Source organism: Arvicanthis niloticus, chromosome X (genome assembly GCF_011762505.2).
Source record: "Arvicanthis niloticus isolate mArvNil1 chromosome X, mArvNil1.pat.X, whole genome shotgun sequence".
Lineage (NCBI taxonomy): Eukaryota > Metazoa > Chordata > Mammalia > Rodentia > Muridae > Arvicanthis > Arvicanthis niloticus.
The window spans coordinates 14,800,029-14,826,190 of record NC_047679.1 but is presented as its reverse complement, the minus strand read 5'-3'; the positions used below and the strand labels follow the sequence as shown (position 1 = coordinate 14,826,190).

At 42.8% G+C, this 26,162-nt stretch overlaps 1 pseudogene; it reads left to right on the top strand.

Annotated features, from left to right (window-relative positions):
* Nucleotides 1-606: 606 nt before the first annotated feature.
* On the top strand, nucleotides 607-1,609 carry LOC117694272 (ubiquitin carboxyl-terminal hydrolase 27-like; annotated as a pseudogene).
* Nucleotides 1,610-26,162: the final 24,553 nt, after the last annotated feature.

Sequence of the window (26,162 nt, the reverse complement as noted above, 5' to 3'; positions counted from 1 at the left end):
CCTTTCACGGGGGTCACATATCATATATTTACATTACGATTCATAAATGTAGCAAAATTACAGTTATGAAGTGGCAAGAAAACTAAATTTATGGTTGGGGCTCATCACAACATGAGGAGATGTATTAGAAACCAGAGGAAGGTATCAGAGCAAAAAGGAACGGGTGGCTCTTAGGTCCTTACGTCCTATTTTTGAGAGCTCAAGTGGACATATTCACTATTGGAATTCAATTTTAGCAAAAGTACTAAATAATGAAAATATGGGGGGCTATACTGCAGTGCTGCCTAGAAGAAATAGTAAATCTGGCCATCTTGCGCCTTCCTAAGCACACATTTGAATGAAGAAATGGGCCATTCTGGAGATGAGCCTTGTACGGCTTGAAGCTGTGCTAGAATGAATTAAGGATCTTCATGCAGGGTTTGGATGAAGTCATCATGTACTAAATGTTGCCATTCTAAGGACACTGAGTAAACTACAAACAGCCATTTCTCACTATAATGTGTAGTTCCACCTTAGAAGGAAGGATTCTTCTCAGCACAAACTAAACAGACATTAGCCAAAAAGGAGAAAATGATCTTAAACTCCAGTAGAGGGTTATGAGAACCAATGCATGTTGACAACACAGACTTCCCTGACATGCCAATACTAGGAGATGTCTTCTCTAATAGGCACCCATGTGAAATGTCAAATTCAGTTATGTTTGAGTCTATATGATGTCTCTTGAGACTTGTACTCTGGAAACCCATCTCCTCGTGTGCCCTATAAGTTACTGCACCTGGTGTGGATACACATTTGTCATTTAGCAGGGTACAGACAACAGGATGCCCACGAGTTCCTCATCACTGCGCTAGATGACCTGTACAGGCACTGCAAGCGTGACGACGTTGGCAAGGTTGGCAGCAACCCCAACTACTGTAACTGCATCATAGACCAAATCTTCACAGGTGGCCTGCAGTCCGATGTCACCTGTCAAGCCTGCCATGGTGTCTCCACCACTATAGACCCATGCTGGGATATTAGTCTGGACTTGCCTGGCTCTTGCACATCCTTCTGGCCCATGAGTCCTGGGAGGGAGAGCAACTTGAATGGAGAAAGCCACATACCAGGCATCACCACTCTCACGGACTGCTTGCGGAGGTTTACAAGGCCAGAGCACTTAGGAAGTAGTGCCAAAATCAAGTGTGGTAGTTGCCAAAGCTACCAAGAATCTACCAAACAGCTCACTATGAAGAAGTTACCAGTCGTTGCCTGCTTTCATTTCAAACGGTTTGAACACTCAGTGAAACAGAGGTGCAAGATCACCACATATATTTCCTTTCCTCTGGAGCTCGATATGACACCATTTATGGCATCAAGTAAAGAGACCCGGATGAATGGACAGTTGCCACTCCCAACCAGTAGTGGGAACAACGAGAATAAGTATTCCTTGTTTGCTGTGGTTAATCACCAAGGAACCTTGGAGAGTGGCCACTACACCAGCTTCATTTGGCACCACAGGGACCAGTGGTTCAAGTGTGATGATGCCGTAATCACCAAGGCCAGTATTAAGGATGTGCTGGACAGTGAAAGGTATTTACTGTTCTATCACAAACAGGTCCTCGAACATTAGTAACTTTGCAACACACACACACAGAGAGAGAGAGAGAGAGAGAGAGAGAGAGAGAGAGAGAGAGAGAGGGAGGGGGAGGGAGGGAGAGAGAGAGGGGGGGAGGGAGGGAGAGAGAGAGAGAGAGAGAGAGAGAGAGAGAGAGAGAGAGAGAGAGAGAGAATAAATAAATGTTTACATGCTGTTACCTAGGTGAAGGTGGTAGGGATTACTTCATTCCCAGTAATGCCTCAAATGCCATGTGACAGGTATCTTTTTATTTTACAGGAAAATAGTAGAATTAAATGTAAAAGAAATCAACACTACCTTATTTCAATGGAGGAGACATGTATAAAGCAGTAGCAGATTTATTTTCTAACATATCTGTGCCCCTCTTATATAGTTAATTCAGCATGGAAAGTAATGTAAGCAGGGTTTAATGTTTCATTCTTCTATGGTTTCACATCAATTATGTGAGGGTTTATAATACTAATCTCTATTCTGGACCGTGCATTTCAGATGAACTGACAATAAGAATATTTTATTCTAAAAGAGATCAAAAGAAATAGAACCACTTCTTTCTAAGACCCAAATGTTGGAAATTGTAAACTACAGAAGCCCATGCCTGTGCTACAGGACAATTCAGAGAAGTTGAGTGGACTCAAACTGTGACAAGGTCCCAAATCAGGGGCAGGAGATGGGGTCAGGACCACTTGTTCTGGTAAACCAAGGAAGTTCTAGCCCACGGTGAGAGCAAAGGTTATTTCAAATGGAAAGCTAGTTTCAAGAATGTTCTGTGTCCTAGGGAGATTATTGCTTTGCTGCTTCAAATTGGGTTATAGCTAGACTTACCTAGCAGGGGGTCTTTGGTAGTTCTGCTCTTAAAGAAAATTTCAGTTAGAAAGTGGCCATTGGGAAGAGAATGACTTTACCCTATTGAACTCCTCTGAAGCTCCATCAGAGTGGAGATGCTTCCAGACATAATAAAGACAAATTTGCAGTGCTCTAGGCACACAAAATGTCAAGCCATCAAAGTGGTGCTGGGCTCCAAAGAATGTGCTCTAACCTGGAGTAACTACTGTGCATACACCCTTGGACTCCTTGAAAGCTTCCATGTCCATATATAATTGGACCTAACTCAATATACAGAACCAAGTTCAGCCTTCAGCAAAGGGAGGCTGGAGTACAGAGCACTGTCTGAGGATTGGAGTGCTGCCAGTACGTGCTACTTAGCAATCAATTGCTGACCATAATGCCTTCATGGGTATTGCCTGGGTGACCACGGCTACTTTGCCTGATCTCAAGCCAAGATTTTAGCCTCTCTCTTTGCTACACATCTTCCAAAATGCAATAAAAGAATCTCTTTGTGAGGTTCCTTGTAGATCCAAAGAGTGTGATGGGGTTGGGGGCAAGCTTGAGAACTAAAGGGTGGGTGGGACTCAAAGGACACCATACCATATATCATCTATACCACATATTAAATGAAGATAGGCCATTTCCAAATGTTCCAGTGAGTCTTTTCCTGAGAAGGTGAAAACACGGGGAGCTATACATTGAAAGGTGATTGTTCGATTACTGTTAAAACTGAAGCCTAGAGCTTCTGATCTGCTTCAGAACTACTGTCAGTCACCAATACCTTCGGTCCCATGGAAATTCCTGCCAGTTTAGGATGATATATAAGACACACACAGACACACACACACACACACAGAGAGAGAGAGAGAGAGAGAGAGTTCTCAATCTTCTAATACTGTGACAATCTTTTAATATAGTTCTTCAGCCATAAAATATTTTCCTTGCTCTTTCATTAACCGTAGCTCTGCTGCTGTCCAGGTTGAGAACCACTGTTATAGGATAAGTGGGAGTCAGTGACACCCCTTTATCTATTCATCTTTTATCTATTAACCCAATAGAGACTAGAAAACAATGGAGTTAAGGCTACCTCTAGAAGTGTAAAGATAATATGCCGTATGGCTTTTCCTGAGAAGGCATGAACATGTATCTATTTACCTCAATAACACACCAAACAATCCTGCCCTAGTTAAGCTTAGTGAACCCATGATTTTATTGGAATTGTCTAGACAAGTGGGAATGAGGTGTTACTTAGAGGAACAAGGATAACTCAAAGACAGCTGCATCACCAAAAACCCTACTTCAACATTGATGACTCCCCAAGTCTGCATGGCTAGAGCTCCCTATCTAACTTGTAGGCAATTCAGCTGGTTAGAGACTTTCCACTGACCCACAATTGTTGCTGCTTATACAGCCTTGGGAAGAGGGCCTTATGAATCTTTTATGTTCCAGGGACTTTCTGAGACTTATTGGTTGTTCACTTCCTGACACAGTTGCATTTCTGTTGTTGTGATGAAATAACCATGACAAAAGTACCTTAGGGAGTGAAGGGATTTATTCTGGCTCAAAGTTCTGGGTCACAGTCAGCCATCACAGAAAAGTTATAGCAGGAGGAGCTATGGGGACGCCTTGTTACTTATCACATTGCATTCATAACCAAGAAGCAGAGAATAATGAATGCTTAGTCTCAGCTCCTTCTCTCCCTTACAGTGAGTCCAGGGCACAGCCCAAGAAACGGTGCTGCCCAAATTCAGGGTAGGTTTGCCCATCTCCATCACATTTTAAAAATCCTTCCTCAAAAGCATGCCCACAGGCCAACCTTATCTAGGGAATCCCCTCATTGAGAGTCTCTTCTCAGGTGATTACACATCCAGCCAAATTGACAATTGAAATGAACCATCTTCCTAAGTCTTAAGAAGCCTCATTTCAGCATGCAATCTTTGAACTCAGAGGAAAGGGCTCTAGAACAGATATAAAAATTGAAGTCTTCACAACTGAGATGCAGTTCTCCATGAAGCAGGTGTTCAACATGTCTACAGGAAATGATTCTCATGAAAGGACCTTCACTCCTGCCTAGTCATATCATAGCTTTGTTTACCCTTCACTCCTGCCCTAAACGTGGCTAATCAGTATATTCAGTTGGATGGCAATTAGTTTATTCAGTTTTGTGCTGAGAATGTACTTCATTGATACTGTACTTAGCTCATTGCAAAACGCCTTGGGAAGGCATGTTGAATTCAGTTTTGGAGCCAGGATTGGTGGCCCATACACACACTGTCAGCACTTCAGAGGGTGAGTCAAAGATCAACGCCATGAGTTGTCAGCCATCATGGGCTAATGGGTTTCAGGCCACCCTGAACTGAAGAGTGAAATCCTATCTAAAACAAAAATAAAACCAAACGCATAAACAAATCCACTATTGGAATGCCTCTTTTTATTCATGGTAAAGCAAATATAACACCTTACTATTTTCTTTTAATGAGAATCCCTTCCATCCACAAATTATATCTGGAAGATACTTCATATAGATTCTCTCCACAGAGACAGGAAGCAAGCTGGACGGGCCATGCCAGAGAGATCAGCTTTTTCTGTATAGAACAAGTCAGAAGACTGGGATATTCGATAAACTCATCAAAGGCTTGGAACAGATACAAACCAGCCCCCAACTCATGTTCCCAGTTCTGATTTCAATGACTGTTTCTCTCCAGCAGGCATCTCCTTTCTACACACACACACAGGAGTCTGGATCGCACTGAGTCAAGTTCTGCTGGCAGTGCTGTTACCAATGACACGCATCACCCACCACAGAGTTCACTCACTAGAGAAGGCCATATCCTATTGCACAAACTCCACCAAAAAGCTGGGAGAGGTCCAAGTCTATGAGCCCCACAGGGTTAATTTCCCAGTAGGATTACCTGCTGAGACACTGTCAAGCACATGCTTCATCCCTTCCAGTGAAACAAGCAGAAAATATCCATTTACCTTTTAAGAACTGAGCGCACACATGAGGGGCGGGAGCAATGGCTCAGCAGTTAAGAGAACACTTGCTGCTCTTCCAGAGGAATCAAGTTAGGTTGCCAGCACCCATAGCGAGCAGATCTCAACCACCTATAACTCAGTCCCAGGGGATCCCGCACCCTCTGCTAACCCCTCGTGTACAGCACACAGGGCACACGCACACGGGGCGCGCGCGCGCACACACACACTAAAACAAACCATTCTTTCAAAAAAAAAAGGAAGACATGTAAAATCTTTCCACCACATATTCCCTCAACGCGCATTTTTTAAATGCCACTCTCACCTGCTGCTGCTGCTTGAAACGCACTTAGAGGCAAAGTCTGTGCTTACTAGGCAGTAAAGGCTTTTCGTTGAATTCACACAACTCTCTGAAGCCAGTGCTTGAGTTACATCCACTTTAAAGGGGGGGAAGCCAGGCTCAGAGAGGTGAAGGATCTGAGCAAGTTCACGCTTCAAATGACACAAGAAAAGCAGCATGCCTAGCTATGGGGCCTCCCTTGGGGGAGTAGGAACTGACTCATTACTCTTTGGGGCAGGCCGAAATAAACTTCAGCGAGGAAGATGCCTGGGAGAAGCAGGTGGTACTTAGGTAGTGGAGGATGGAGGGAAGGCATTTCAGGCAGAGGAATCTGAGCAAAGAGAAGGAGTGGACAAAGTTCAGAGTGTGCACGGAGGGAAGCGAGTCGAGGCAGGTATGCTGGCTGGCCGGCCTAGAAACCCAGGATCCAACTGCACCATACCATCTCTCTGCTCCCCATTCCCACCCATTGTCTGAAGCCTGCCAGTGGTCTCCCTTCAAATGCCTTTCTGTCTCTCAGTCCCCATGGCAACAGCTCACTTTCATCCAGCTGCTTCTTATTCTAATTGCTTCCTCTGTGGCCTGCCAGGAAGTACTCTGGCCTCCGTGAGGCTGCGCAAATCTAAGTCTGATCTTCTCACTGCCCCCGCTTAATTGACCAGGCGAACACGTAGCCGTGTACAGGCTCTGCGTCTCTTGCGCGCTGCTGGCTGCCTTTGCTCTCCCACCTCCTCCCCTCACCCACCGCTTTGGTCATTAAGTCTATTCTTCGGGTCCCTGATGGGCCCACGAATTAATTAGCCACACATAAACGCCTTCTGAAAACCCAGGCGGGAGAATGAATGTGCTGTGTAAGCCAAGACAGCCAAGGAGGGCTGGGGTCAGCTGACCTCTTGCAAGACTCTGCCCTGCCGCGCCCCTCCCCCAGCCCTCTCAGCCCGCCTTTGGTGGGACTGGAGGGGCCTACTGCTTGCCAAAACCTAAGAGAAAAAAAAAAATATAAAATGAAGATTGGTCACCATTCCTTTCCCTCTTGTTGAGTCTGCCTCCCCTACTCCTTTCCCTACACTCTTCATTGCCTGCCAACCTCCCACTCTCTCTGCTTGCCAAGGGAAGCTGGTAAATGAAAACTGCCCACACATCCTCTATGGGAGCCAGATCTGCAGTAGGAGAAGTGAGGCTGGGCAAGTTCTTCCCAGCAGAGTTGTAGGCTGTCAGGAAGGAAGTCAGGAGAGCTCGATGCAAGTGCCCCTAACAGAGAAACGGCAGGGAGACAATCCCACATAGGACGAGGGTGATACTTGCTTGCCAGTAACAGAGACCTTGTTGTTGGTACCTTCTGTGGAGATGGCAGTAGTAACAGGCTTAGCTGGAGCAGCATAGTGGCAGAGGGTGCTGGTAGAATTTGTAGAGACATCAATGCTAAAGCGACAAGTTACTGAGGCTGTTTTATTGTCCACTGTACTACACTGTTTCTCTCTGCCTTTCAGTCTGCTGCAACCTCCAAGGACCCACTTCTGATCTGAGTGTGAATTCCATTCCCCTTTCCCAACGTAGGAGTGGATACAAGCTACAAGAATAAAATAGTGGGCCTTATTGAAAATCACACAGAGAGGCAAACACACACACACACACACACACACACACACACACACACACACGGGTTCTAATGGCTTCTTCATATGGCTCAGAGGCTTCTGGGACCTATAGGGGTCTCCATTGGTTCAAGTAGTTTGGAGATGTCAAACAACCTGGAGGTTCTGTGTATTTAAATAATTTCCCCCAGTACTTTCAGGTGTTGTACTAATATGTAGGCACTGAGTTCTTCACAAGAGTTGAGCACCTCCCTTATGGGTTCAACCATCTTGAGAAAGTCCAACACCCTTGCAGAGGCCAAGCATTTGAAGAACCCTAATTTACTGCATGGATGCAGTCACCCTGCAGGTCCCCAGCATGCAGCAGTGTGGGAAGACATGGCAAGGCCTTACTCTTGGCAAGCACTCACCCTGGGCTCTCCTATCTACTATTCTTCTTTCTGCTTACCTTCCATGATTCACTTGTCAGTTCTCAGAAATTCAAACAAGGCCTCATAGCAACCCACCTTAGTAACCCTTCCTCCTGATCTCTAGATTTAGACAACATCCTGCTAGATAGATGTTTTTAGAACCCCTGGTAATGGCAAAGCTTTGTGAGAATAACTTAGTTAGACCCCACAGCTGCAGCTAGCTTCCTCCACCTCAAAGCTCTCTTTCCTTTCCTACCCCTCCCCATATCCTGTTTTCAGAATATATAACCTGTGTGAACAATAAAAATTTTGCCAGCTTGATCAGACTTCTTGACTTGCTGTGCCTCCTTATTTTCTCACGCATCTCAGTCCTCTCCACAGGGTCTAAGGGTCCCATTTGATTGTCCAGCTGGACTGGACACAGCATGATTTCAGTACTTCACTGGATGTGAGGACTTGGGGAAGCCTGAGCATCCATCACAGATCCAGAACTCTTGATAGGGCCCTAGCAACTGACATGCCTTAACAACCAGTAGGGCTCATGCAGGGTCTCAGCACTTGGTGAGGCTTCTTTTACACTCTCAGAAGCTGTGGTAATCTAGAGCCAAAGCAGACTAGAGACTTCAAGCCCACCTAAATCCTTCAAAGATTCTATACACTTTGCAAATGGGAGGTCCCAAGCACTTACAGTGATGCACATCCACAGGTGACACTTTTTCAAGAGATCCAGGCATATCCAAGCATCTAAGTACTTATACTTGGTTATGCCTGGATCTCAGCACTTCTGAGATCTCACACACCTTGAACACTTAATTCACATCAAAAGATCCCACACCTTGAAAACCTCAAGGATTTTTAGGACCTGTGCCTCCAGTACTTTAGAACATCTGAGCAGCTCTGAGGCCACAAGAACCTTAAAGTCTCTCAACACCATTAAGGCCCATATAGTTTCAACAGACCTCACAATCTCGGAGACTTCAAGCACTTTGAATGCTACCTGTTCCTCTCAGGAACCAAGTACCACTGAGCATCTTAAACTCTCAGAAATAGGGAATTCTTGGAAAACATTAAGCATCTCAGAGACACCAGATGCTTCAAAGTCATGTACTATCTTAAAAGCCTGAACTGTGTGAGGGGCCTGACACTTCAGAAAGCTCTCTGCATATCAGAGGACAGAGGACAAAAGCATATTGGGAGCCTGAAGTTCATTAAAGGACTCAGACACTTTCACCTTCAAATTCTCCAGCACTTTGAATTCCCTGATCATGACAGAATCTGTTAGCACTGCAGAAGCTTCTGGAAGCTCAGAACGACCCAGTACTGCAGAGCTCCCTAGCTCTTCACGGGCCTTACATATCTCTCAGAAACAAAGAGTTTTCAAGGCTTGGGAGTGACTTGGAAGAGGGCCTAAAAATCCCTAAGATTCCCAAGCATCATCCAATGTAAGAAAATGAGTTCCAAACCATGAAGTTAGACATCATTTTGAGGATGGGCACCTGTGCTAAAAAGAAGGGCTCATCTGAGGTTCTGCAGAAAGTAGGGGTGTGACTGGAAAAAAAGTAGAGACTCTACAAGCAAATGAATTATGCCAATACACTAAAAAATGTGTCTTTTTCTGGGAACAATGGCCAATCAGGAAAATAACAAAATCAATTTAAAAAAAAATGTGTGAGCAAAGCCTGTAACAGAAACCCTAGGACTGGCCACTGCAATACAATGGGGCTGTGAAAGAAGTTAAAGCTAGGCCCAGAGCAAAGCCAAAGCACTGACTTGCAACTGCATCTGAGTCCGTGGGCATGCCAAAGTTCACATTTTTATAGGTGTCTGTACATCCAATTTCGTTGGTGCTTCTAGTAGTACTGTAATCAACAGAGCCTGCAGCTGTGAGCATTACTTGGCAAGGACAGTCAAAGAGAAAGTCAGAAGGGGACAAGTATTGATACAGAAAGAGAAACAGAAAAAGAAAACAAAGCATTTGGTATCGGTGCTTAATATTGTGTAGGTAACTTTAATATTTAAGTCTTATTAAATACTGTCATTTATTTTTACCCTTTTACATGTTTCAGGGTCACAATTTAGATTTATCTGTTGAACTTTAGCAAGGGATCAAAGTTATAAGTTTTGAATGTCAGTTTTCTTATTGATGTAGATACATGACAAGTGTTTCAACTGTTTTGTTCAACATACAAGACAGTATTATATGTATCATTCATGTGTGACTTCAAGCAACTGTCTTTTATATAACTGAATAGACACAGATAAAATAACTGGGTCATACACAAGGAACAACATGAAAAAACTAAACACATTTATATATGATCCTCATATAGTACTTGTGTTTGCTGTATATAAACTTTCTGTTTACTGGGCTCTACATACACTCACCTCTATGCAAATGTACATATGTAAAAATTCAAATCTAGGCTCCATGTATAAGAAAAAGGATGCAGTGTTTGCCTTTCTGAGTTCATTTTAATGTGATGTTTTTCCATTTCATCCATATTCTTTTGCAAATTTCATGATTTCACTTATCCTCTCTGCTGAATAACCTTTCATTGTATCATATTTTCACTATCTGTTCATCAGGTAATAGACATTTAGATGGTTTTCTTGCCCTAGCTATTGTGAGTAGAACAGCTATGAACATGGATGAACATATGTCTAGTAGCAAGACGTAAAGCCCTTTTGGGTCTATACCCAAGAGTCAAATAGTTCAAGCATACAACAGAGCTCTAGTTTTCCGAAGTACTGGCACACCAATTTTTAGTGTGCACACCAATTTGCACTCCCACCAACAATACATGAGGGTTCTCTGTTCTCACAGTTTCACCAGCATTTGTGGTCTCTTTTTTTTTCCTTAATCTTAGTCATCTGACTTGGGTAAGATGAAATCTCAAAATAGCTTTAATTTTCATTTCCCTGATGGCTGGCTAAGGCTGGTGACATATTTTTAAATTTTTCTTTTTTTTAAAAAAAATGTTTCTTTAATAGATATATTTTTAAATGTTTGTATTTCTTCTTCTGAGAGCTCTCTGCTCAGTTCCATAGCACAATTTTAATTTGCTCTTTTGTTGTTTAGGTTTCTTTTTTCCAGTTCCTTGTATATTCTAGACACTAATCCTCTGTTAGACATTAAGCTGGTAAACAATTTTCCCATTTTGAAGGCTACGTCTTCAGTCAATTAACAGTTTTCTTTGCAGTACCAACCTTTTTAATGCTGGTTGTTTGTTGACCTGGTTGCTGGTTGGTTGGTTGGTTGGTTGTCTGAGTGAGAGAGTCCTATTCAGAAAGTTCTTACTCCAACCCATATCCTGATGCATATTTCCTACTCCTTCTTCTAGAAGTGTCAGGTCTAACATTAAGATCCTAGATCTGTTTGAAATTGATTTTTGTGCAGGATGAGAGATAAGATCTAATTTGCTTCTTCTATATGTAGGTATGTATTTTTCCCAGCACCATTTTTCAAAGACACTATCTTTTCTTCCATGTATATTTTTTGCATCTTGGTCAAAAATCAGGTCTCTTTGGGTACATGGACTTAGATATGGGTCCTTGATTCTAGGTCATTGGTCAGTGCATCTATTTTCTGTCAATACCATGCTGTGGCACTGGGGTAAGGCTTAAGAACAGGAATGGGGGTTCTCTTTGGCTATCCAGGGTATTCTGTGTATCCATAAAAATTTTAATATTTTTTCCCATTTTCTATGAAGAATTGTGTTGGAACTTTGAGGAGGATTGCATTAAATCAGTGCATTGCTTTTAGAAGGATAGTCATTTTTCACACTATTAATATCACCAGTTGGGGGACTGGAAGGGGTAAACATTTAGAATATAAATAAATAAAACGATTTTTTAAAAATCCCAACAATCCATGTGCATGGGAGGGTCCTTCATCTTCTGGTATCCTTTTAAATTTATTGATCATTTTAAAGTTTTCATTGTATGAGGCTTTGACTTTCTTTAGGTTTATTCCAAGTTAATTTTTTGGTTGCTGTGAATAAAATTGTTTCTCTGGTTTTCTTTTTTTTCTTTATTAAATGTATTTATTTATTCACTTTACAACCCAATATAAGCACTTCCTCTCTTCCCAGAACCCCCTCAAATAAGCCCTCCTGCCCATTCCCCTAAGAAGAGGAAGGCCCCCTCTGGCTGTCAACCCCACCATGCCCTCCATCCCACATACCCCCTTCTAATAGAGATTCACTCCTTATTTTGCATCTTTGGGTCTATTAATTATAGCATGGTTATCCTGTACTTTATGGATAATATCCACTTATATGTGAGCATATACCATGCATGACCTTTGGGGTCTAGGTTTCCTCACCCAGGATGATATTTTCTAGTTCGATGGCACTAAAAATTTGCCTGCAAAATTCATGGTGTCCTTGTTTTTAGTGGCTGAGTAGTATTCCATTGTGTAGATACACCACATTTTCTGTATCCATTCTTCAGTTGAGGAATATCTAGGTTGTTTTCAGTTTCTGACTATTAGGAATAAGGCTGCTATGAACATAGTAGAGCAAATATCCTTGTGGTATGGTGGAGCATCTTGTGGGTATATGCCCAGGAGCAGTATAGCTGGGTCTTGAGGTAGAACTATTCCAAATCTTCTGAGAACCCTCCAAATTGATTTCCACAGTGGTTATACAAGGTTGCACTCCCACCAGCAGTGGAGGAGCATTCCCCCTGCTCCACAACCTCACCAGCATCTGCTGTCCTTTGAGTTTTAATATTAGCCATTCTTAGGGTATAAGATGGAATCTCAGAGTTGTTTGATTTGCATTTCTCCAATGGCTAAGGACATTGAACATTTCTTTAGGTGCTTCTTGGCTATTTGAGATTCTTCTGTTGAGAATTCTCTGTTTAGCTTTGTACCCCCATTTTTAATTGGGTTATTTGGTTTGTTAATGTCTAATTTCTTGAGTTCTTTATATATTTTGGATATTAGCCCTCTGTTAGTTCTCTGACTTCAAGCTGTACTACAGAGCCATAGTAATAAAAACTACATGGTATTGGTATAGAAACAGACAGATCAATGGAATCAAATTGAAGACTCAGAAATAAATTCACACTCCTATAGACACTTGATTTTTGACAAAAAAAAAAAAAGCGAAGCCAAAACAATACAAGGGAAAAGGGCAGGCATCTTCAACAAATGCTGCTGGTGTAAATGGATGTTTACACGTAGAAGGATGCAAATAGATTCATGTTTATCCCCCTGCACAAAACTCAAATCCAAATGGATCAAAAACCTCAACATAAAACCAGACATACTTAATCTAAAAGACCAGAAATTGGGAAACAGCCTTGAATCTATTGGTACAGGAGACAACTTCCTGAACTAAACACCAATGGCTCACCACTAAAGTCAAGAATTAATAAATGGGAGCTCATGGAACTGAAAAGCTTCTGTAAGTCAAAGGACACGGTCATCAGAACAAAATGGCAGTCTACAGATTGGGAAAAGAGTTTATCTGGTTTCTTTCTCCATTTGTTTGTCTTTGGCATATAAGAAGGTTACTGATTTGAGTATGTAAATTTTGTAACTTGCCACTTTGCTGAAACTATTTTTCAACTCTAGGAGTTCCCCAGTGGAGTCTGTAGTGTACAAAAATCATGTCCTTTGAAAACAGGGATACTTTGACTTCTTTTTTTCCCATTTGTATCCATTTCATTTCCTTTTTTATTTTATTGCTCCAGCTTGGACTTCAAACATTGTATTAGAGAAAGTAGACACCATTGTCCAGTTATTACTTAGTTGAAAACCTTTGAGCTATTCTCCATTATGGTGGCTAATGGTTTGTCTCAGATAAACTTCATTATTTTGAGATATCTTCTATCCACTCCTAAACTCTCCAGAGGGTTTATTTGTTTTTTTTTTTTTTATGAAGGGTTGTTAGATTTTGTGAAAAGCTTATTTTTCCATCAGTTGAAATGATCACATGATTTCTACACTTGAGTCCATTTATATGGTGACTTACACTTATTGATTTACATATATTGAACAATCTCTAATTTTATTAATTTGAGCCTAATTTTGCTACTCATTTTTCAATTTTGTTTATCTTCTCAAAAAAACCAACCCTTTGTTTTATTGATTTTTTATTGTTTTCTTCATTTCTATTTCATTAATTTCTGCCCTGATCTTCATTATTTTTCTTTATTTACTGCTTTGGGGATTAGTTTGTTCTTGTTGGCACAGTGTCTTAAGGATCATCAGCAGGTTGTTTGAGATCTTTCTGATTTTTTAAATTGAAAACATATTTTTCATACAATATATTCTGATTTCGATTTTCCTATCCCCAACTCCTCCCAGATCCTCCCACCCCCTGCTACCCGACCCAAATCCACACCCTTTCTTTCTCTCTCTCATTAGAATACTAACAAACATTTAAAAATAAAATAAGATAAAACAAAAAACTAACAAGAATAGTATGAAGCAAACATTTAACAAGCATTTAAAAATAAAATAAGATAAAACAGAAAACAAACAAACAAGAATAGGATGAAGCAAACTACAAAGAAAAAAAAACAAAGAAAAACCACAAGGAATGTATATATATGCAGGGATACACATGTTCACACACAGAGAGATCCTGTAAAAACACAACACCAGAAATCATAATATATATGCAAAAGACCTGACCTGTAAGGAAAAAGAAAAATAACTCCCAGTCAAAGCATTATGAGAAAAAGAACTTCCAAAAATAGTATTAATTTCAATCAATGTTGTCAGTCTTCTGCGGGGCCTGGAGTCTGCCCTTAAGGGTGGGTTTGTATACCTGTGAGACACTGTTGGCGAAAACTAATTTTTCCTTTGCAAGTATTTGTCAGTTGGAGATAGCTTCTGGGTTAGGGATAGGAGTTCATGCCTATTTCCCTTCTCGTACTGGACCCCATCTGGCTATGCAGGCTTTGTATATACTGCCAGTTTCTGTATGTCTTGGTGTCTGAGTCTTGTGTGTCTGAAAGATACTATTGCTTTGGAGTTGTCCAGAACCTCTGGGTCTTAAAATCTTTCTTCTTCCTCTTCTGTGTAGATCCCTGAACCTTAAGAGGAGCAGGTTGTTGAACAAGGACTGATCTACGAGTATAGTAGAATGTCAGTGCAAGTCATCTTACTGTTATTCCTTTAGCAGAATGGAAGTATTTGTATTTTCCCAAGGTTTCTGGCCTATCTAGTCTCAGGGTCTTGGCCACTGTGGCAATGTTGGGTATGGGTCCCATCTCATTGAGTGGACTTTAAATCCAATTATTCAAGTAGATATTGGTGGGTTACTCCCACAAGCTTTGGGCCAGCATTGCACCACTGTATCTTGCTGATGGGTCACCATTATAGATCAAAGGGTTTGTAGCAGGGTTGATGTTTACCTTTCTCCTCTGCTAGCATGCAAAATACCTCTCAGTACCATGAACACTAGTCAATAGGAGTGAAGGCTCTATGTAGGCACCAACTTGACGTTTCCATGTTTAATGAGTTGTATAGGTATTGTCTTCAGCAGTAGGGTTTTACCATCACTTTGTGGAAAGCAGCCAATAGCCTTGGAAGTCGTCTAGATTGTTTGGCAATGATCATGGGAACCCTTTGGCCAACAATTCTATTAGATGTAACCCATAAGCAAATGTGGCTTTCATTTGGTGACAAGAGCTATCCAGTTGGGGCTCTGTCTTCCTGGTTATTTGTTGATTCTATTTAGATCACTTTCATACATGTATATATTTTAGGAAGCTTCTACTGTATTAACTTTCTGTATGGCCCCTTAAATGTCCCTTAGCTTTAGTTGTTTCTCCTGTATTCCCTCCCTCCTTCCTATCTTCTCTCCCTCTCCCCATTTTATCATCCTGTTCCAGTATGCCCACCTGCTCATCCATAACTATCCTATTTCCCCTTCCTAGGGTGATTCAACACTCTCTCCAGTCCCTTACTCCATACCTCACCTCTGTGGTTATATGGATTGTATCATGCCTATTGAATACTTAATAGCTACATTCCCCTTGTAAGTGAATACATACCATATTTGCCTTTTGGGGTCTATATTACCTCACTCAGAATGATTTTTTTTTTCTCTAACTCCATCCATTTATCTGTGTATCTCGTGACTTCATTTTTGCAACAGCTGAGTAATATTACATGGTAGAAATATACCACTTTTCTTTATCCATTCATTAACTGACAGACATCTAGGCTGTTTCCAATTCCTGGCCATTATGAATAGAGCAACAATGAACATTGTTGAGCAAGTGTCTCTGCTGAAATATAGGCCCTTAATGCTAAAAACTTCCTTCTTAGAACTACTTTCATTTCATCCTATAGATTCAATATGCTGTGTTTTCATTATCATTTAACTCTAAGTACGTTTTTAATTTCTTCCTTGATTTCTACAATGATGCATGCATCATTCAGTAATGTAGTTTAACCTCAATGACTTTTGTGTATTTTCTGTAGTTTGTCTTACTTCTGATGTCTCCCTTTATCTCATTGTGGTCAGATAGAATACAGAAAAACGTCTATTATGACTTATGGTTTTCCTGGGTATAGTAGACTGAGCTGGCCATTGTGATATTTCAGTGTGTCACAGACATTGGTACCATCCCTTCTTGCTTTCATGGTTTGGAAGGAAAAGTCAACCATTGTTCTGACACCTTTCTCTGTGACCTGACCCTTCTCTTTTGCAGCTTTCAAAATGATTTTTTTTGTCCTGTATATTTAGTGTTTTAACTCTAAGATGTAGAGAGGAGTTTGTTTTCTTGTCTAGACTCTTTTGGCATTCTGTGTGGTTCTCATATCTGAATGGGTTTCTGTTTCTGTATATTTGGGGAAATTTCTTCCTTGATTTTATCTAAAATATTTTCTATGCCATTTGCATGAAATTGTCCTCCTCTCACATCTAGAATACATACACTTCCCCTTTCATGGAATCCCAGGTTTCTTACCCATTCCACCCATATATTTAAAAAAATGATTATTGACCTTTGATGGAATAATCTGATGCTTCTGTTCTTTATACCCCAATAGTCTGTGTTCTACTTGATGAGGCTTGTCCCTAAACTTTGTTATTTGACCCATTGTGTTTTCACATCTGCCATTACTTCCATTGAGTTTTTCTTCAGTCTGTGTTACTCTTTATTAAATTCTGTCATCACATCATTTAGTCATTTGTTGTTATTCTCTTTAAAAAATAGTGTAGTTTTCTTTGAATAGTTTTCAATAATATTCATAATTGTTCCTTTGAATTCTGCACTTTGGATTTTTATTTAAGGCATTATTATCAGAGTTCACTAGTATGCAGCTGGTTATTTTTTGGAGGAGACAAGTTGTCTTATTGTTGCATGTTACTTATGCTTTTGTACTGTGATCTGCCCATCTGGGATGTATTGGTTACTTTTCTGTTGCTTTTTCTGTATATCAGTTACTTTTTTTCAGTAATAAAACAGGATGACAAAAGCAACTTATAAAAGAAAGAGTTGATTTGAGTTTGCAGTGCCAGAGGGTAAGAGTCCATCATGGTACAGAGGCATAGTAGCAGAAAACAAGAAGCAGGAAGCAGGAAGCAGGAAGCAGGAAGCAGGAAGCAGGAAGCAGGAAGCAGGCGGCTTCAGGAGCAGAAAGCGAAGGGCTCATATCTTGAAAGAATGAAGCAGAAAAAGAATCATTGAAGAAGGCCAAGGTCTTAAGCTCTCAAAGCCCACCCTCCAGTAACATACTTCCTCCAACAAGGCTACACCTCCTAAACCTCCTCAACCAGAACCACCAAAAAGACCAAGCATTCAAATGTTGGAGACTACAGGGCGGGGGCAGCTTATTCAAACCACCCCCATGGGGTTGGATTTGCTAGTTTTGTTCTTTAAACTGAGGTTGCCTTTCTTTCATTGGGTGTGCTTTCAGTGTTCAGGAGAGATCAAGTTGTAATACACTTGTGGTAATGATTTTTATCTGTTAGACTCGGAGCCTAGACAACAGGATCTATCTCCAAGCTCTTCCTAGGCATTGAGCACAATCAGCAGCAATGTTTAATATTCATCACCCAACTCACTCTAGGAATGGAATTACAAGTTACTACAAAACATATACTTTTTAGTTACCAATTAGTTGAGGCAGCAAAGGGACCCCAGTGGATGCAAAGGAAAAGGAAAGAAAATGATACATGCAATCATGGTACGAAGAAATAGGTCATTAGATAGGAAGTAGGGAGACTTGTACAGGAATGAGGATAATTGAGGACTTTGGGTGATGTAACTAACAATAAGAGGAATGATTAGAGAAAGAGAGAAATGAAGAAAAATAAAAATGAAAAAGTAAGACAATAGAAGATGAGAGATCATAAAACAGTAAAGAGGATGGACAGTAGGGGACAGTGTTGGCCTGTTCCAATGCCCTCCTATACCGTATGAATAATTACTACATATAGGGGAAGGAGGAAAGTGGGCTGGAGATGTAAGATAATGGACTCACACGTTGACAAATAATAGTTATGGTGAGGAGGAACCAGATGAAGAAAATGAGATCACTTGGCCTGAATGTTGACTCCCTCTCCTTGGCTGACAAGTTGCTTGGTCCCCCAGATCTGGGTCCAGGCAGAGTTCTATGTTACTTTTAAATAGTCCTGTTCTGGCCTTGTGGGCTAGCAGCTTCCCTTAGATGTGGAATATTCTTGACTCTGTTCCATGAGCTGCAGGTAGCTGAATCAACCTCCATGTGGCTGTTATTGCTGCATTCCTAGAGGGTCAGGAGATGCTGGTGGCTGTACCATGTCCAGAGCTGACAATGTTTCTGTTTAGCTCCTGAAGATTTACCTTTCTCTGTTGGGACAGTGATGGTAGGCCAGATAACAGTTTCAGAATATGCCACCTAAAGAATCCCTATCAGTACCAGTTTTGTAGATGTCCTGATAAGATCCTTTTACTCCTGGTTTCCGGGGGTGGGGGCAGGGAAGAACCTGTATAGCAGCAGCAGCAATTTTTGCAGCAAATCCAGGATCCTGGTAAAAAGAACAGTGTGGGGGACTGACAAAAGAAGAGATTTGTTGGGGTAATGTTCAGTTTGATAACTGTATGTGGAGAAGTTGCAGATGGAGTTTTCTTTAAAATTCCTCTTCTCATTGATGCCAAATTATAATCACATAGTCCTTCTAATTGGCTTCAAGTGTGCCATCATAGAAAGAAGACTGTAAGAAAAATAGATTGCAGTGGGATAGCAGAAAGTAAAAACAGGGAGGCTGAGAAAATCCATGATGCTGTATAAATCTGAGTTCTGAGGTGAATAAGGTGGAGGGAAAGTAAACTTGGGTTGAATGAAGTCAACATAGATATTTAGGACATAGAAACTCCTCAATGATTTATTCAGGTATGTTAAGGGAAAAGTACAGCACAAGAAAGGAGTCAGAAGAGAGGGGAAGAGAGCCAGGGCATCATAGGAAGGCTGTTGCACTTTACAATAACATACACTAAAGTTGCCAGGACTCGTGGTGACTGGGGACAATGGGAAAAGGCCTCTGAAACACCTGGATTTCTGATGGAGGATACCGAGAAAAGATCTGACATGTAACTTCATAGCAAGAGACATACAGTGTGTGAGTGTGTGTCCCCTTCTCTGTGTGTATGTTTTCAGGGAGCAAGGCAATATTACATTTAATTTTTCCCTTGAGGTAGTGTAGTAACAGCACATATGGAGATATGGGTGCCTCTTCCCCATTCTCCTTAGTGACCTGGCTGAGAACATGCACAAGAACAACCTATAAGCTCTAGAGCTGACCACAATTAACACGAGGAAAGTAATAAGAGAACAGACTGCAGTCTCCTTCCATGGAGCATGAGGGAGATGTGCCCAGCCCAGGCATGCCACAGTAAGGACAGAGCCCAAGACACTTTCATCTCTCCTTCACTAGAGCCTCACCTGGCTTCTGTCTGAGTACAAGGCCCAGTCACTAGGTGCAGCACAGGGTGGCAAATGATTTTATGCAAAGCCCAAGGACCTACTGGAAGCAGTCTGTGGGCTAAGGAGGCTTTCAACAGAAACAGAGCCCATGAACTTACAGAAGCTCCCAAAACAGATGATGAGTGCCTTCTATGACACAGGAAGTGCCAGAGAAACCTGGCACAGGTAATCAAGAGGCTTGTCACTACCCATAAAGGTGCATGTTTGTCAGTCCCTCTCAAGAGGTAGGCAGCCAAGAGACCCAGGGAGAGGTCAACAGACAGCTTTTTGGTCCGGAGCCACTCAAGTGGCAGACCTGAGACAAGATCCTGCTTCTTTCTCCACACTCTCAGACTTCCTTATACTAGGTCACCCTGCCATCTGTTTTGGCTTGCCTACTCCCACTTCCAGGGTCTCTGCCTTCAAAAGAAATGTGAAGTTTCAGCCCCAGCCATCAATTCCATTCGGAGGGAGACCCACTGGATCTGCTCAATTCATAGAAGGTTCCTCTTAGCAGTTCCTCAACTCCAGGAAAGTCAGCTAGGGAGTAGGAGTGCCTGGAGCAGAAATGTTTCTCCAACATTTCATGAGTGCCAGAAGGGTGTCACATTTTGGCTGTGCCAGGCCATGATGATCAATGGACCAGTTTTACACAAGTGCCAGATGTGATTTAGGGCCAGATGTGACTTTTGTCCATCTAAAACCTGCCTGAATCTATTGATGGTGTCTTGGGAGTAATGATCCAAATGCCTAATAAGTGTATCAGTGAGTACAGGTTACAAAGCCTCATGGAGACCCAGAGAGGGACTACCCCTTCCTATGGGGGGTGGGGGGAGAACAGGAGTAAGCCTGCAGCTGCACTGTAGCAGAGATAGAAGCTGGAATCCCAAATGCTCCAGCAGGAGGCTCTGTCCTGCTTTTATGTGGAAACAGAGGCTAGGGTGCCCTGCTTTGACCCGGGGTAGAAACTCCAAGGGGCTCCCTCATCTGAGCCCAGGAGCAGGCCGCCCACCATACTATTAAAGGAGAACAAAGGATCCTTCCTCTGGTGGAGTAAGAGCTGAGGGAGGCAAGATGCCCAGTGGTTATGAGATGATTGACAGGGAGAGCCAGGCAAAGGGACTCCAGGAAGAGGATGAGCAAAAGAGTGTGCTCGTGGTAACATCCAAAAAACTCTTTCAGCCTTGAGTCCTATGGAGATGAGACAGGAAGCTCTGAGTCCTTACATCAGTAAACCTGAAGACTAAATTGGTCCCACAGACACAGAGTTCCCAAGAAATCAAAGGGAAAGCTGCACTTTCAATATGCAAGGAGAGAAGAGGAGGAGACAGCTGGACCCTGGATCACTCCAGTGGATTAAAGAAGAGAAGCTTGGCCAAAGAAGAGAGCAAGGGAAATAGAGAGAGAGGAGTAGGAGGGGAGGAGGAGGAATAAAAGAAGGAAGAGGAAGAAGAGGAGGAAGAGGAGAAGACAAACACACACATACATACACATACATACAAAGACACACAGAGAGAGAGAGAGACAGAGACACAGAGAGACAGAGGAGACAGAGGAGGAGTAAAAGGAGGAGGAGGAGGATGAGAAGAAGAAGACAAACAGACACACACAAACACACAAAGACACACAAACAGAGAGAGAGAAGACAGAGGAGTAGGAGTAAAAGGAGGAAGAGGAGGAGGAAGAGGAAGAGACAGACAGACACACACACACACAAAAAGACACACACATGGAGAGAGGGGGAGAGAGAGGGAGACAAAGAGAGGAAGAGGGAGACAGAGAGAAAAAACAGAGGAGGAGGAGTGAGAGGACGAGGAGGAGGAGATCAAGAGGGAGATTTCTAAGAGTTTCAAGTTGACAATTGCAGAGAACCGAAATTATTCTAGTGCTTCTCTGGCTGTTTCCCTGCATGATTTTTAATGTGTGGGGAGATCTAGAGGCCAGGTTGACAACAGTAAAACTCAGATCACACCCACAGGTCCCTGGTCCCAGACCAGTCCTTAAGAAGCCTATATGGGAAGAGACTCGGGCAAGACTAAATAGGGCATCCCAATGCTGCCAGTACAGGGTAATGAGTAGGACATCAGGGCTCCATTAGGCCTTCAAAGAGTCCTGCTCTGTGCCAAATGCCTTCAAGCCCAAGGCCACAGCAAACACAGGCTGGAGCAGAAGCACGGGGATCACCAAATAGGGACAATAGACCCACCCTGTCCATATCTCTTTATGTGCAGAGTGCAAGTGATAGTGTGTCCCTCTGTGTTCCCTATGTTATTAGGTGGACTCTGGAGTCCTTCTCTGCTGCCAAACCTCCAAAAGAAGCCAGTTGTATAATTTTCCCTGTCAGGATGCTCTAAAATGTCATCTGCACACACTGTGTCTGTTAGTTCAGACAGGGCTCTATATGTGAGAAACACAGGTGAAGGAACATAGCACAAGTTCCCTTGTCACACGGAAAGGTGCACAGGACAGCTAAGAAACAGGAAAATGTGCATCTTTCCAGCAAAGAGAAATCCCTACAGAGAAAGGTGATACTCACCTTGCCTATAGATGGCAGTGATGATGGGGAGGGACCTCAGAGATGTGTGAAAGCAGCCAGATTCTTGGACATGCTGGAACAGCACCTAAGGGTTCAACTCAACAGTTTAGGATAGGCAAGGTAGACTTCCCTGGAGGGGTAGCATGTAGGAAAGAAAGGGAAAAGAGAAGGGGGTCACCTTGCTGATACGTAAAGTAAGTATTGTTCAGGAATAAGGGACAAGGCTATAAGACCAGGGAGTGTCTACCATCTGTACTTAAGGGCAGAAAGGCCAGTATCTGTGAGTTGAACATACAAGAACTGGAGACAAGAGAAAAGCATCTACAAACCCTAGATTGGGTTTGAACAAGCAGGGCATTTGGGGGAACCTGCCTCGTGTTTGCACATAAAATGTGTGGGGAACAGTGTAAGGCATTGTGTGGGTTGAACAGAGGAGAACTGTGACATGGCATGCCTTGTAGAAGGACCACTCATGACACAGTGTGCTCAGCATAGAGCAAATGCAGGCCAGGAGGTGGGAGCACAGAGAGCAGGCAGGAAGCCAAGACAGCAAATGGCACTGATACCTTCCTGGTAACACTGCATAGGATCTGGTGAGAACATCACAGGCTCTGTCTGCATTCCAGGGAATACCTGCACAGAGCTCCTGAGGGACAGCATATAGCCTGGCAGGAAGGAGCAAGCCTAGGTCAGGGTGTTCCATCCCCCACCTCAGCCCCACCCCCAGGACTTGCTAGCATGTGGGCAGTATGTGCAGACATAGGACGTGCTGCAATGGGCAATCGCTGTTAGAGCTGGAGAGGTGGTCAGGAAACTGAAGACAGCACATGCTGGACCATGACATTCTTCGGCACCCATGTAAACTGAGTAAGTCCTTGCACAAGTAAGTCTAGAATTTGGGTGAACGACGTGCTCATTAGGTTTATCAAAGCAATGATGCAATATTGTGATATAGGGGACAGAGGGGATTATTTGCCTTACATTTCCAAATACTAGTTCATCACTAAGTATGTCAAGTCAGGACCTCAAACAGGGCTGGAAGGTTGAGCCAGGGACTAAGGCAGAGGCCATGGAAGGCAAGGGGCGGTTCTGGTCACTGGCTTGCTCTCCTAGATTTGCTCAGACTGTGTTCTCATAGAACTTAAGACCAATAAACCCAAGTTGGTAACCAGTCCCAATTGACTGGGCCGTTCCAAAACAAACAACAATTAAGAAAATGCCCTAATGGCCTGCCTGTTGGCTCACCTCATTCTTCTCAATGAGGTTTCCTCTCCTCGGATGACAGTCCTTTGCTTTAAGTTGACATGAAACCAGCCAGCACCAGTAGTCTGAGCTGCAGATTATATGGGTACCCTCTGAAGCCACAAATTGCCTGAGCTGTCCTGAGGGATGCAGGTGGCTGTGCCTGGAGAAAGGCTGCAGATTAGAAATAGAGCCCAGAGCAGCATTGCATGTAGGTGAAGAAAGGACATTGGGAGCTGAAGAGGTGCACAGCAGGGATGAAGGAGAAAGCCAGGAGTATCCTGAGAAGCATAAAATGTAAGGATGTTAATGTACCCAGAAGGCCCCGCTGTCCACTGTACTCTGAATGACATGGCCCCTTGAGATCAGGATAAAGTCCAGCAGAAGTCAGGCAGCCATTGCATCTACCAATGCATACATCTCTGGCCACATTTCTCAGAGCACCTTCATTGCAGGGTTGGGAGACAAGCCTGACCCAAACAGGTTTAGGAACTAATGGAAGCAGTGGAGCCTATAGAAGTGTCTTGATGCAGTATTGCTGTAGTGTGGAGAAGAGAAAATGGCCTGTGGAGTAATAGGAAAGGGGGTCACGAGAAGGTGGATATCTGGCTCAGGAGAAGGTGGATTTCAGGGTCAGGAAGCCCATGCTGAAGGCAATATGGAGGACAGGGAAGTAGGAGGCACAAGGCTGGCAGAGAGAACCTGCTAGCAGTACATTTTAGTAGGCAAAGGGCAAGGCTGGAGGATAAACCACGGGTTCCCCAATAGTGGGACCAGGACAGGGGGGAGGTCTGTCTGACATTCTGACCCAATTAACTATGATGCCTCTGTGCAGCCTACTGCCTGTGCTTTGTGCCTGGGTGTGGTGAGCATCAGTTAACAACCAAGCACACCTTAGGCACACTCCTAAAGACTACTGTTCAAAGATCCTATTGTGTGGGTGATATCAACCTTTTCCTTTAGCTGTGCTGTAGAGATTGTGGTGGAATTCTTCCCTGGTCGCCTCACAGAAGGGCTCTCCCACCCATCTGATGTCAGCTCTGAGCAAGAGTTTCCTGGGAGATATGGAGTTGTCACTGCCCTCTGTGATACTGGGCCCTAGAGAGCCAGCTGCCATCCTGGTGAGGGATGCTTTGGGATTCACCTTTGGTGGCAGTAGATGGAAAGGACCCATGGTTAGGAAATGCAAGCTGGGATCCACACAACCTTATCTGTCCCCGGGATCACAGGGGTTTAGAAAAGTTTGATATGAACTGACACATGTCATCTGTGGTTTACATGACCCATGTCAGGAGCAATGCCTTCCCTGTTAGGAACTTGTTGGGGATAATACACCAGTGCACAGTCAACATCTCTTATGGAAGCTGCACACTCTGCTGAATAAGAATATTACATTTTCCTCATATGATTTCCTAGCAGACCAACATTTCTGCATAATCCAGCAGAGGAAGCATGGATTGCTAGAACAAAACTGACTGGTCAACGTACCGAGCCCAGGGCCTTTCTCTCTTTCCGTTTTGATTTTCTTTCTTTCTTCCTTTCTTTCTTTCTTTCTACTTTTTTGTTTTTATTTCTTCAGAATGACTCAGTCAAGAAGACACAGGGCTTCCTTAGATTGCACTCACATGGAGGCCAGGATAGACCTGCTGAAACCAAACATCAAATCAGTATGCCCCCAAGTATAAAATTATTTCCTTATAACTACTTTATAACTGTAATTTTGTGAATATTATTATTCTTAATGTAAATAATTTTGAAGATAGAGGTTTTCCAAATGGATCCTGACCCACAGGTTCAGAATACTGATATAGGTCAAGGAAGCTTGGCTGGATCTGCCTTGGTACACTACGAATGTTAGAAACATTCAGGACCATTGTACAAATGTCCACCAGCTCTGGAAAGCATGAAGGTTTGAAAGATTGCACTATTCCCACAGAGCACAGTTGACCTATGCTAACATTTTGTGCTTCCATTTTCAGGGCTTGGAGGGAAGACGATAGCAATGCTAATCAGAATAGCAACCACACAATCACAGGCACACCCCTGCTCTGAAAGCCCAATCCCTTTGAAGCCTCCTGCCCACTTTGTATACCTTGATTGGAGTCATTCCCTGGCCTCAGCCCATGCTATCAGCATTGCTGACCTTCCTGGTAGAAATTCCCATCCTTGGTTCTGGGAGGGCCCCAAAGTGTGACAGGAGCCACCAAGCTTACTCTGGAGTGTATTAAGTAACCCACTAGTCATCACAGTGATCCTTTAAATAACCTTGCTAAAGCTTTGATTGACATAAGCTGTATCCCAAGTGGACATAGTGGGAATGGTTCTGTTTTTCATAGTGTAATGAATGGTAGGTAAGTTCTCAATGAACTCTGACAAACCCACATTGGCCTCTATCAGGAAGGCCGTCCCTCATTGCCTACATTACAAATTATCTCTATTACAGCATTCCCTCAATGCAGAAGAGACTCACGGTTATTACTGAAAATGTCACATCATGTGAGCATACACATCAGATGAGATATGAGTAAAAGGTTACACAGAGGAGATGATATAAACAGATGATGGTTTCTAGGCTCACAAGCCTAGGTAGTTCAGTGGTTATAGTCCAGAGTGATACATATTTGGAATAGTCTCTCTCTCTTTCTCTCTCTCTCTCTCTCTCTCTCTCTCTCTCTCTCTCTCTCTCTCTCTCTCCCTCTCCCTCTCCCTCTC